The sequence below is a fragment of the Hordeum vulgare genome, chromosome 7H (assembly GCF_904849725.1).
Source record: "Hordeum vulgare subsp. vulgare chromosome 7H, MorexV3_pseudomolecules_assembly, whole genome shotgun sequence".
Lineage (NCBI taxonomy): Eukaryota > Viridiplantae > Streptophyta > Magnoliopsida > Poales > Poaceae > Hordeum > Hordeum vulgare.
Genome location: NC_058524.1, coordinates 585,546,421 through 585,560,091, shown reverse-complemented (window position 1 = coordinate 585,560,091; position 13,671 = coordinate 585,546,421).

Here is a 13,671-nt window from a genome sequence, read left to right as displayed (position 1 = left end):
ATTTAAGACGGCCGCCCTCCTCGGGCCCACGCGTCAACGGCCGCGGTTGTCCTTTTTTAATCCGCACGTGTGGTGGGTTCCGCCTCATCTACTTTCAGAACCCACCCGTCCCCATCTCGCAACCTCGTCGGCGACCAAACTCTAGCACCGCGTGCCATGGCCGGCTCCTTTGAAAACAAGGGCAAGACCCTCGTCTACCCCCGCACCATCTCCTCGCCGATGTCTTCCCGCCGCCCCCCAGCGTGTCAGCGTCCCGATGCACCAAGCACGGTGGCACTCAGAGCACCGCATCCCGCTGCCGTACCCCGATGTCACCCTCCCGCAGCACTGGCATATGGATCCGGAGAGGATCCGGGTGCCGGTCGTGCCCCGGTCAGCGCGGTTGCACGCGAGGAGGTGAGTCGCCATCGACGTCTGCTAACACCAGGGCAGCGGCTCAACCCTGCCTAGTGCCTACGCGGCCGACTCGCCCCACTGGGAGCTCTGGTTCGCGGTCGAGCACGAGGAGCAGCGCCGGCGTGGCGTGCGCGACGTGCAGCCAGCAGGCACCGCGCCTCCCCCCGCCCGTCGTCAGCGAGGAGGACCAGGAGGTTGAGGCCGCCTACCACGCGGCGCTAGCAGTTGTTCTCTGCGAGAGCGGGGAGGAAGAGCGACGCAAGGCCGACGAGGAGGAGGCGACGTACCAGTAGCGGCTCGCGGAGGCCATCGCGCTATCGGCCGCCGGCGACTGTGTTGTGCCACCTTCGCCAAAGACGGAACCCACGGAACCGCAGCGGGAGGTCTACCAGTGGACCGGCTGCATTCGCGAGTGGGTCAGTGTGCCGCCCATCTGGTTGGGCGCGACACTGGAGCACGAGGAAGCCTACCTCTTGCACTGGAAGTTGCAACACCTACGGGCGGAGCGCGTCGGCGGGACAGACGACGACGACGCCGCCGCCTAGGGTTGCCTCCTAGTTTAGGTGTTTATTTATGTTTAATTAATGTAATGGAGCGCGTGGACTTTCGTCGGCCTTCGTCATCAGGTTTTTCTGTTTGTTTATTATTTTAAAAAATGCTTTATATTTTTTTCACACGTCGATAAAAATAGGTCGAGGCAGCGTTGGACGCATGTGCCGACCCAAACGCCGAAGCGGACATTGATACCCGCTGGGCCGACCCAAACGGACAAACATCCACCATGTGAGGACGGCAATGGGCCGCGCGCGACTTGTGGGACGGGCGGCCGTGACCGTGAGTTCCGTTTCTCCGCCGTGACAACAGGTCGTCTGATATTCCATGGCGGTCGTGCGGAAGGACGATGAGACGGGAAGCGAGTGATGGTTGGAAGCGGAGTTTCTCACGGCGAGGAGCTTGAATGAACAGTAAAAGAAAATAAAAAATTGAATATAATTGTTTTTTACGGATGTTTTAAGATCTTGCAAAATTTTATTATGGAATCACATTTTTGGAAGACGTGGCAAAAAAAATGATATTATGAAAATGCTACATTCGAAAGCATTTTGGAGCATTGAATTATTTTTTGCCAGGCCTTTCATAAATGTGATTTCATGATAAAAAAAATTAAGATCTTAGAACATTTGTCACAACAAAAATTCAGATATTTTTTAATTTTTTTAATTTGTTTTGATTTTACTATTCGCCCAAAGCTCATTTGAGCTCAGGCTAAAAAGGTAACTGCCCCTGATGGTTCCCCTAATTTTTTACTCCGGCAGTCTATGACGATTGAGTGATTTCAGTTTATTAATAAATTACATTGGTATTTTTAGTAGATATATTAGATCGATAAAAGGAGAAGTTGTCTAAGCCTAAAAAAAGATTGTTTCAATTGATATCACTATCGTCTTCCTCCTAGCTTGTCGACCCGCCCGCAATCGGCGTTGCTAACATGCCCCCACCCCCTTTCCAGTCCTGTCTTGATTGAGTCGGCCTTTCGATTGGCTGCTCGTTGGAGTTTGCCATCGTCGTGCACGATCATACGTGTGTGTCGTCCAGGTGCAAGGAAAGCTAGGACAGGGCAGAGGGCACATGATGGAGGAGAGGAGCTTGTCTGCAGGGACAAACGGGGCGATCACTTATTTGTGGCAGATGACCGATTTCGTCCGCTGCATCCTCCATGTTTGTTGTGTGGAGAGGGCCCAATGAGGACCACAAAGAGAGGATGAAGGTCGAAAGGAAATGAGAGGACATTGGTGGATGCTTGGAGGCGAGCCGATGAGTGCCAAGACGATGACATTGGGAGAGATTTGGGGTCGGCGAGGTAACAGTGTCAAGCAAGCTTGGCACTAGGAGAGACGTTGCGGTCCTTTTAGCCGGATGGCCCGCTTGGCCGTCCAGTCTGGTCCTTTCGACTGTAGACACATTAGAACATCTACAATCGAAGTTGCGTAATCCGGGCTCCTATACCTCTACGGATGCGTCCGGACGTGTCTGCGGATGGTGACCAGACAGGCATTAAAATTGCACCTCCACAACTGTATCCATCAAACCAAATCTTCAAATCCACAATAGTCTCATGAAATGTTAAACATACATAGTTGAACACATGGCATCAGACTACCAAAAAATGACATTTTCTACTATTATGAATGAAACGACGATTGGAGAGTTCACCCACGACCGCCCATGTCCTTTTCCTTGCCATCTTCTTTGCAGCAGTGCCAGTTGAAGAAACAAAGCGGATCGAGCCGAATCTGCTTATTGCCGACGTTGTTCGATGTGTCACCATCCTTGTCCTTCTTCTTGGGGGGGCAGTCCGACCACGGGATGAATCGTCCTCCTTTGATCTTTAGCCATCGCCTTGACAACCCTCCTATGCCGCTTCTCGGCTATGCGGGCATGGAGGGCTTCGTCCATCTTTGCCTCGTGGGCAGCCATAGTCACCTCCGCTTCAAGGCGCGCCTACAACCTCCCAGCCAAAACAAACATTTCGCTTTTGTTAAAATTGATTTTTAAACCAGCCAATTGTTCAGAAAAACGCAAAACTAGTTTCATATTCGTAGCCTCGCTCGTGAATCATACAGATGTTGCCGTGTGCATAACATGGTGATTTATCTCAGAGTGCACCTAGGGGACCTACTGTGGCGTCATCTCAAACACGATAGCAAATGGGTCGAGGCTCATCTGGCTTCTATATTTTTTTCGAATTTATTCATATATCAAGTAAGTATTCGCATTATGCGGATCATAAAAATTGGTACCGACCAACTTTGTGAACTATTTTTCATTGCAAAATTTTCTTGCATTTCAAAATTTCCATATGCTTCAAGAAAATGTCCACCCGTTGTAGTGGGGGAAATTAGGAAAACATCTATAATGTAACGACATCATACATGGGATAAATATGAAAACATTTGCGATAGACACGCATCATAGACGGGTTCTTAGTGGGTGCTCATCAGAGATTTTGGTATGTAGGCGGACTTTTAACCATCAATCTTGCGCCCATGTGTTTTAACATAGTTGTTAATAAGTGTGCGATGTGGCTGTTTTTGCTCGCCGGAGAAAGCATGGTTTCTAGCTACAAAAAAAATCAAATAGAGATGTCCCCGTTTGTTTTGATTTCAGTGCTAGATGACTATGTTCTTTTAAAGTCGTCATACAGTCAACTCTAGAACAACATACTGATAGATGTGGACATATTTTATTTTAAGTATGTTGTGGGTCGACTATTTGCTTCGAAGATATGCGAGTTTACATGCTCCGCCAATTCAACTTGAATAACAATAACATTTACTTCTTGTGTACCTTCACGCAAGAGCTTGTTCCACACCTTCTCACGTCCTGATAACTCCCATTCCCAGGCTAGTGAACTAACAAGAGATCGAATAGGGAAATTTCCTTGATGTGTTCCAGTTTGTTATATGTTGAAGAAGAAGACCCGGTAATGCGTAAACCTCAAATGATTCTTCATTTGTCTTGTGAACGGAAGTGCTGCATATATAGGACGGACTAGGCAGAGAGATCGAGCATAGTGCTAGGGGTACTTCCGATCCGCCTCAATATGTGTTTGAGTAAATCACAAACCCATGGGCTATGATAAACGTTGTACTAGAGTAGGAGTAAACAAAGAAGCACCAACGCTTCATAAATACCCATCTCTTATCATTTGTCTCTATTTATTACCAAATGTCTGTGACTTGTTAGTAAATATGGTCTCCTGCAGTTAGGTCTTCAACCAATCCTCTAGGTGCTTCCCAATATGATATTTTATTAGCATAAAGCATTACACACACTAATAATAATAACCATGTATTCTTGCGTCATAGAGGGATTCAAACGTTTTTAATGTGTTTTTTGATAATTGGTAAATTTATTAATGCACTAGGCCAAGACATACGTAGAATCGTCCTCTACAATACAATAATAACAACACATATAGAATGCACATATTTAACATATCAAATATCGCAAATAAAGAGAAATAGAGAAAAGCCAAGGAGAACAATGCTCATAGTCGTGGTCTACAAACAAGGAGCCACCTGGTAACATCATCAAGCTGGGGGGACATCGCTGTCCTTTTAGGAATTGTACAATATAAGGTCTTAAGAGAGATGCTTAGAGAAATAAACCGGTGTCTCTTTAAGCACTGGTGCTTATTTACAGAGAGTATACTTAATTAAGCACCTCTTTTATAAAAAATAGGCACAGGTGTTTTAGAAATATCCGGTTTGTTTTTCTAAGTACCTCCTTAAGCATCTAGCATTGTGCAAGGACTTAGCCGGTTGGCCCGCTCGACACGTCCAGTCTGGTCCTTTTCACGGAGACACATTACAGCATATGCATCTACAATTGCCTAATCTGGGCCCTTACACCTCCACGGACGTGCCCGTGCATGTCCATAGAGAGTGCTCGGGTAGGCATTAAACTTGTGCCTCCAGAACCGGATCCATCAAACCAAATCTTGAAATCCATAATAGTCGGATGCAATGCTAAACATATATCGTTGAACACATGTCATCGGACTAACAAAAATTGACATGCTCTACTGCTATGAATGAAATGACGATGGGAGAAGTTCATCCACGGCCACCCTTTCCCTTGGCCTTGTTGTCTTCCTTGCAGCAGTATCGGTCGAAGACGCAAAACGGACCTGCTCACTGCCGAAGTTATCCGAGATATCACCATCCTCATCCTTCTTCTTTAGGGGAAGTCCGACCATGGGATACGGCGGCGCCTAGTCTTCCATCTCACACCTGGCCCACGCTGGCCCACCCGACCCTACATATATTCGTTCTGATTCTCTCCCCTAATTAAACCCTAGTCACTCCACTCTGCTCCCTTCCACACCATTCTGCCAGACAAGCTCCCGTTCAACGGTCTTCGGTCTTCTCCGGATCTCTAGATCCGTCGACCATGAGCTCATCCCACATGAGCCCAAGGAGGATATTACCATATGTCTTGTGCTCCGCCACTCCCAGAAGGAGGTTGGCCGCCTGCATCGGTCGGACTCCTTTCGTCGATAATTTATAGTGTCCGCCCAACTTGTGCATGTATCCTTTGGTAGGACATCTATTGCTGCCTCACCAGAGGCGGTGGGTTCCGTCTGGCGTCTTCATCCAAATTTGTGGATACGCCATCTGTCTGTTAGTGCGCCGAGCTGGAGGACACACCATGGGTGTCCTCCGAAACAAACATGGCATGGCATGCACGCCGTGTGAGGTAGCAGGCATGGGAGGCGACGACAACCCTCACGACGGTGGACGTTGGCGACACGAAGTTGCGTTCTCCAATGCCCCGTATGGTGCACGAGTGCGGGTGCTGCAACCACGTCGTGGTGGACATCGCCGGATCCTTCTAGGTCGGGTCCATCATCAATCTCACGTCAACCGGCACCGTCAGGGTTGCGAGCTCCGACGCGAAAGAGCAGGGCATAGGAGACGGCGGCGCCTTGAGTCACGTGAGCAGGCTCGGGTCTCATGTCCTACTCTACCTAACTTCGACCGGACCAACACTCTCGAGAGTGCAGTCGGCTGCCAGACCTGGGCACAACGGAGTTTCTAATTTGGATTTGGAGTTTTGAATATGAGATATCCGGTTGAATGATGAGTTACTTAAGACATGACCGGCCACTATCCACGGACGCACCCAAACATGTCTATAGTTGTTTGAGATATGTGATTTGCAAGTCCTCTGGGGCGTTTTTGGTTGCACGCACCATTTTAGGCACTTTCATACCTGTCCCACTAAGACATTGCTAAGCATATGCAGAAAAAAAAATCAACATCTGCATGTTGATTGGTTGACTGCATATCCTCTTCCTACATCATAGCAACGCCTCTTCGCTCCGTGTTTGGTTGCTCTCATTGTATGTGGTCAGGCGAGTGCATGTTGTTTTGTTTCATACGAGCATAGAGTTGCGATCACCTTGTACCCTACTTGGTGAGCTTACGCACTACAACTACACCCTACACACGATCACACCAAGCACACTAACGCCACAACACTGCAATGGCTATGAAATGGACGAAGATGATGGAGTTCTTCAGCCCAAACGGACGATCAACCTTGGCAACCTCAACCTTGTTGCATGCCTGTTGTGCCACATACTTGGAGTAAGCATCTTCTGCCGCCTGCCTAGTCTTAAACCCTCTGTGGCTGTTGTTGATGTACCCTGAAATTTGTTGTTTGCAAGCTTCGCATGAACTATAAACCCCTAGAACCCTCCCTTTCAACACCCTTTCAAGACCGCATACCACTTGCCTTAGCAGTGCAAATGAGCAATAAGTTGAAGCAACAAGCATTGAAACACACAAACAACAAGTAATGAAGCGTTCTAGGAGAAAGCAATGAATCACACAAGCAATGGAGCAGAAGAGCATTAGAAAGCACACATGATCATACCGCATAGCAAGTTCAACCTACCACTACGTTGGTGTTATCCCACCACCACATCCAAAAGAGGGTGTAATCCTGCCACCGCAAGTTCATGATCACTTGCGGATCACCGTGAGGGGTTAGTATATACCACCTCAACAAAATATACAGACCATAAGATTATTTTCAAGCCCTAATTACACAAAATATTAGTCGTCATAGTCATCGTCATTGTCGACGATCATGCACGCAGTCGCCACCAGCACAAGCAACACTAGTAGTAGTGCTTGCCAACCAGGTCCTCAGCTAGATCACTATGCGAGGCTCTCCCATGGAAACAAACCCAACACCCTCGGCTTTGTTGTCAAGAAGGTGGCTGAGAGCCACCATGAGCGCCTTTGGGATGAAGTCACCTTGCTCCATGATGACGTCGTAGATCTCAGGGTGGACGTCGACCGCCTTGCTCCCCCTGATGGCGATGGACACCTCCTTCACTGCCTGAATCATGTTGTTGAAGACGGACAACTCCTCCTCCATGAAGCCTATCCGCTTTCTCTTCCTATAAACCATAATAACATGATCACCATCCTTCTCAGGAGTATCAATGTTGATGGTGTCTGCCTCTTGGGTGTCTGGATAGTCGGGCATCGCAAGAATCAGTGAGCCCAGTGGCTCACTAGAGCCCATCGCATGCTTGCCAGTTGCAAGCCCGAAGGAGAAGATCTGCTGCATCTGGTAATAGTTCTGGATACATGTGTTGAGGAACTCTACGTCCTTGGGGTGAGCCTAAGAAAGAAACATGGTAGAGTGGCGGTTAGTTAGTATGGGAGTGGTTCATAAGCATAAACATTTGATTAATTAGAATGACATGGTTTGTGAGCTAACCGCGATGTGGTCTTGGTAGTGCTCTTCCTCCAACATGATCGTGCATGTCACCTCATCTCATGATGCACCGCTTAGGTCTCTCGGCTTGGAGGAGATGATCCATCTCGTTCTCCATTTCGTGAGGCCGTTGTAAACTTGGGTCAAGGCGATTCCTATCCACAAAACTCGAAGACTTGCTCTGCCACAAAGTTCAAGTGCACCTCGTTGAAGCCCTTGTCAGTCCTCACTCCACTAGATATGATCTCACACATTATGTTAAGCACGAAAGTGGAGAGGAACGGCTGCCATTTCATGTCGCATCCCATGCCATTCTTCTTCTACTTTGTGGCTGCCTTTCAAGCAACAACATGAGCTACAACATTGGGCTGAGCCAGCACAAATGGACGAACCGTAGCCTTCACCTCGAAAACCTCTAAATCAAGAGGCATCTGGTTGATGTTAGCCTGAGATTCCTTGATGTACGATGTCGGGAACTGGCTCTCGGATGGCACAATGGCAATACTAAACTCTTGCATGCTCATGTCCTACAAATGTAAACGCACAACATACTACACATCGATAATATGAGCTAGCTGTAAACATTGACAACACACTACACATCGACAATATGAACAAGTAGTAAGTATGAACTAACAGTTAAACATGCACATATGAATGATCTAGTTCAAGACAACACTAATCATGGACATATATGGATGATCTTGATCAACACTTGCACATTACCGTATCATACATCTAAGCATACTACGAATCCATCCATGAACATCTAAGCATACTAGCTACCAATCCATCCATGAATATCTAAGCAGACTACCAATCCATCCATGAACATCTAAGCAAACAATCATGAAAACAATCCCTCCCATGCTTCAAATCCATATATACCAGCTAGTTACTGTAACATCACAGTCGAATAGATGAGAAGATCTAACCCCACCACATCGCTAGTTCTAGCTTGAATTAGTAGGGGGGTCATTGAACTTACAAATGCCATCGGAGGAGCCGCGAAGGAGGTGCGGCACGAAGGAGAAGAGGAGGAGTGGATCCGCCGCCATAGCCAATCGATCGCCGGAGTATTTGTGCCGCTTACCTCGTTGTCGAGGTGGATCCGGGACGAAGGGAAAGCTCAAGAGAAGGGGGGATGGTGGCGGCAATTTTGCAGCACCGGTCACCCTGGCTATATAAGGCAATCGCGAATCGATGGACGGTGACGTGAATTCGTCCCGCCGCTTTTTCGGTGGCGTGCCGTCGCTCCCGCCATCTTGCGCCATCTCCTTTCCCGTAGCTACGCAGCGACGTTCCTGTCCCCTGCATCCCTCGAGCCTCGCTTGATGGAAACTACCAATTCGACCATTCCTAAGAGAAACTCCAACGGGGCGACCCATTTCGTCTGCCACCGTTTGTTTGGGGCCGCGTGGACAAAACGGATGGTCCATCGTGCCGACCCATTGCCAAAACGCGTCCACGTCGACCCATTTCCGGCCCAAATATGGGACTGAAATGCGTCAGTGCAGACGCAAAGCACACGCGCGCGCGCCCTTTCGATGTCCGACCCAACCACCCGCGGTCAACATAATTTAAGACGGCCGCCCTCCTCGGGCCCACGCGTCAACGGCCGCGGTTGTCCTTTTTTAATCCGCACGTGTGGTGGGTTCCGCCTCATCTACTTTCAGAACCCACCCGTCCCCATCTCGCAACCTCGTCGGCGACCAAACCCTAGCACCGCGTGCCATGGCCGGCTCCTTTGAAAACAAGGGCAAGACCCTCGTCTACCCCCGCACCATCTCCTCGCCGACGTCTTCCCGCCGCCCCCCAGCGTGTCAGCGTCCCGATGCACCAAGCACGGTGGCACTCAGAGCACCGCATCCCGCTGCCGTACCCCGATGTCACCCTCCCGCAGCACTGGCATATGGATCCGGAGAGGATCCGGGTGCCGGTCGTGCCTCGGTCAGCGCGGTTGCACGCGAGGAGGTGAGTCGCCATCGACGTCTGCTAACACCAGGGCAGCGGCTCAACCCTGCCTAGTGCCTACGCGGCCGACTCGCCCCACTGGGAGCTCTGGTTCGCGGTCGAGCACGAGGAGCAGCGCCGGCGTGGCGTGCGCGACGTGCAGCCAGCAGGCACCGCGCCTCCCCCCGCCTGTCGTCAGCGAGGAGGACCAGGAGGTTGAGGCCGCCTACCAGGCGGCGCTAGCAGTTGTTCTCTGCGAGAGCGGGGAGGAAGAGCGACGCAAGGCCGACGAGGAGGAGGCGACGTACCAGTTGCGGCTCGCGGAGGCCATCGCGCCATCGGCCGCCGGCGACTGCGTCGTGCCACCTCCGCCGAAGACGGAGCCCACGGAGCCGCAGCGGGAGGTCTACCGGTGGACCGGCTGCATTCGCGAGTGGGTCAGTGTGCCGCCCATCTGGTTGGGCGCGACACTGGAGCACGAGGAAGCCTACCTCTTGCACTGGAAGTTGCAACACCTACGGGCGGAGCGCGCCGGCGGGACAGACGACGACGACGCCGCCGCCTAGGGTTGCCTCCTAGTTTAGGTGTTTATTTATGTTTAATTAATGTAATGGAGCGCGTGGACTTTCGTCGGCCTTCGTCATCAGGTTTTTATATTTGTTTATTATTTTAAAAAATGCTTTATATTTTTTTCACACGTCGATAAAAATAGGTCGAGGCAGCGTTGGACGCATGTGCCGACCCAAACGCCGAAGCGGACATTGATACCCGCTGGGCCGACCCAAACGGACAAACATCCACCATGTGAGGACGGCAATGGGCCGCGCGCGACTTGTGGGACTGGCTGCCGTGACCGTGAGTTCCGTTTCTCCGCCGTGACAACAGGTCGTCTGATATTCCATGGCGGTCGTGCGGAAGGACGATGAGACGGGAAGCGAGTGATGGTTGGAAGCGGAGTTTCTCACGGCGAGGAGCTTGAATGAACAGTAAAAGAAAATAAAAAATTGAATATAATTGTTTTTTACGGATGTTTTAAGATCTTGCAAAATTTTATTATGGAATCACATTTTTGGAAGACGTGGCAAAAAAAATGATATTATGAAAATGCTACATTCGAAAGCATTTTGGAGCATTGAATTATTTTTTGCCAGGCCTTTCATAAATGTGATTTCATGATAAAAAAAATTAAGATCTTAGAACATTTGTCACAACAAAAATTCAGATATTTTTTAATTTTTTTAATTTGTTTTGATTTTACTATTCGCCCAAAGCTCATTTGAGCTCAGGCTAAAAAGGTAACTGCCCCTGATGGTTCCCCTAATTTTTTACTCCGGCAGTCTATGACGATTGAGTGATTTCAGTTTATTAATAAATTACATTGGTATTTTTAGTAGATATATTAGATCGATAAAAGGAGAAGTTGTCTAAGCCTAAAAAAAGATTGTTTCAATTGATATCACTATCGTCTTCCTCCTAGCTTGTCGACCCGCCCGCAATCGGCGTTGCTAACATGCCCCCACCCCCTTTCCAGTCCTGTCTTGATTGAGTCGGCCTTTCGATTGGCTGCTCGTTGGAGTTTGCCATCGTCGTGCACGATCATACGTGTGTGTCGTCCAGGTGCAAGGAAAGCTAGGACAGGGCAGAGGGCACATGATGGAGGAGAGGAGCTTGTCTGCAGGGACAAACGGGGCGATCACTTATTTGTGGCAGATGACCGATTTCGTCCGCTGCATCCTCCATGTTTGTTGTGTGGAGAGGGCCCAATGAGGACCACAAAGAGAGGATGAAGGTCGAAAGGAAATGAGAGGACATTGGTGGATGCTTGGAGGCGAGCCGATGAGTGCCAAGACGATGACATTGGGAGAGATTTGGGGTCGGCGAGGTAACAGTGTCAAGCAAGCTTGGCACTAGGAGAGACGTTGCGGTCCTTTTAGCCGGATGGCCCGCTTGGCCGTCCAGTCTGGTCCTTTCGACTGTAGACACATTAGAACATCTACAATCGAAGTTGCGTAATCCGGGCTCCTATACCTCTACGGATGCGTCCGGACGTGTCTGCGGATGGTGACCAGACAGGCATTAAAATTGCACCTCCACAACTGTATCCATCAAACCAAATCTTCAAATCCACAATAGTCTCATGAAATGTTAAACATACATAGTTGAACACATGGCATCAGACTACCAAAAAATGACATTTTCTACTACTATGAATGAAACGACGATTGGAGAGTTCACCCACGACCACCCATGTCCTTTTCCTTGCCATCTTCTTTGCAGCAGTGCCAGTTGAAGAAACAAAGCGGATCGAGCCGAATCTGCTTATTGCCGACGTTGTTCGATGTGTCACCATCCTTGTCCTTCTTCTTGGGGGGGCAGTCCGACCACGGGATGAATCGTCCTCCTTTGATCTTTAGCCATCGCCTTGACAACCCTCCTATGCCGCTTCTCGGCTATGCGGGCATGGAGGGCTTCGTCCATCTTTGCCTCGTGGGCAGCCATAGTCACCTCCGCTTCAAGGCGCGCCTACAACCTCCCAGCCAAAACAAACATTTCTCTGTTGTTAAAATTGAATTTTAAACCAGCCAATTGTTCAGAAAAACGCAAAACTAGTTTCATATTCGTAGCCTCGCTCGTGAATCATACAGATGTTGCCGTGTGCATAACATGGTGATTTATCTCAGAGTGCACCTAGGGGACCTACTGTGGCGTCATCTCAAACACGATAGCAAATGGGTCGAGGCTCATCTGGCTTCTATATTTTTTTCGAATTTATTCATATATCAAGTAAGTATTCGCATTATGCGGATCATAAAAATTGGTACCGACCAACTTTGTGAACTATTTTTCATTGCAAAATTTTCTTGCATTTCAAAATTTCCATATGCTTCAAGAAAATGTCCACCCGTTGTAGTGGGGGAAATTAGGAAAACATCTATAATGTAACGACATCATACATGGGATAAATATGAAAACATTTGCGATAGACACGCATCATAGACAGGTTCTTAGTGGGTGCTCATCAGAGATTTTGGTATGTAGGCGGACTTTTAACCATCAATCTTGCGCCCATGTGTTTTAACATAGTTGTTAATAAGTGTGGGATGTGGCTGTTTTTGCTCGCCGGAGAAAGCATGGTTTCTAGCTACAAAAAAAAATCAAATAGAGATGTCCCCGTTTGTTTTGATTTCAGTGCTAGATGACTATGTTCTTTTAAAGTCGCCATACAGTCAACTCTAGAACAACATACTGATAGATGTGGACATATTTTATTTTAAGTATGTTGTGGGTCGACTATTTGCTTCGAAGATATGCGAGTTTACATGCTCCGCCAATTCAACTTGAATAACAATAACATTTACTTCTTGTGTACCTTCACGCAAGAGCTTGTTCCACACCTTCTCACGTCTTGATAACTCCCATTCCCAGGCTAGTGAACTAACAAGAGATACGAATAGGGAAATTTCCTTGATGTGTTCCAGTTTGTTATATGTTGAAGAAGAAGACCCGGTAATGCGTAAACCTCAAATGATTCTTCATTTGTCTTGTGAACGGAAGTGCTGCATATATAGGACGGACTAGGCAGAGAGATCGAGCATAGTGCTAGGGGTACTTCCGATCCGCCTCAATATGTGTTTGAGTAAATCACAAACCCATGGGCTATGATAAACGTTGTACTAGAGTAGGAGTAAACAAAGAAGCACCAACGCTTCATAAATACCCATCTCTTATCATTTGTCTCTATTTATTACCAAATGTCTGTGACTTGTTAGTAAATATGGTCTCCTGCAGTTAGGTCTTCAACCAATCCTCTAGGTGCTTCTCAATATGATATTTTATTAGCATAAAGCATTACACACACTAATAATAATAACCATGTATTCTTGCGTCATAGAGGGATTCAAACGTTTTTAATGTGTTTTTTGATAATTGGTAAATTTATTAATGCACTAGGCCAAGACATACGTAGAATCGTCCTCTACAATACAATAATAACAACACATATAGAATGCACATATTTAACAT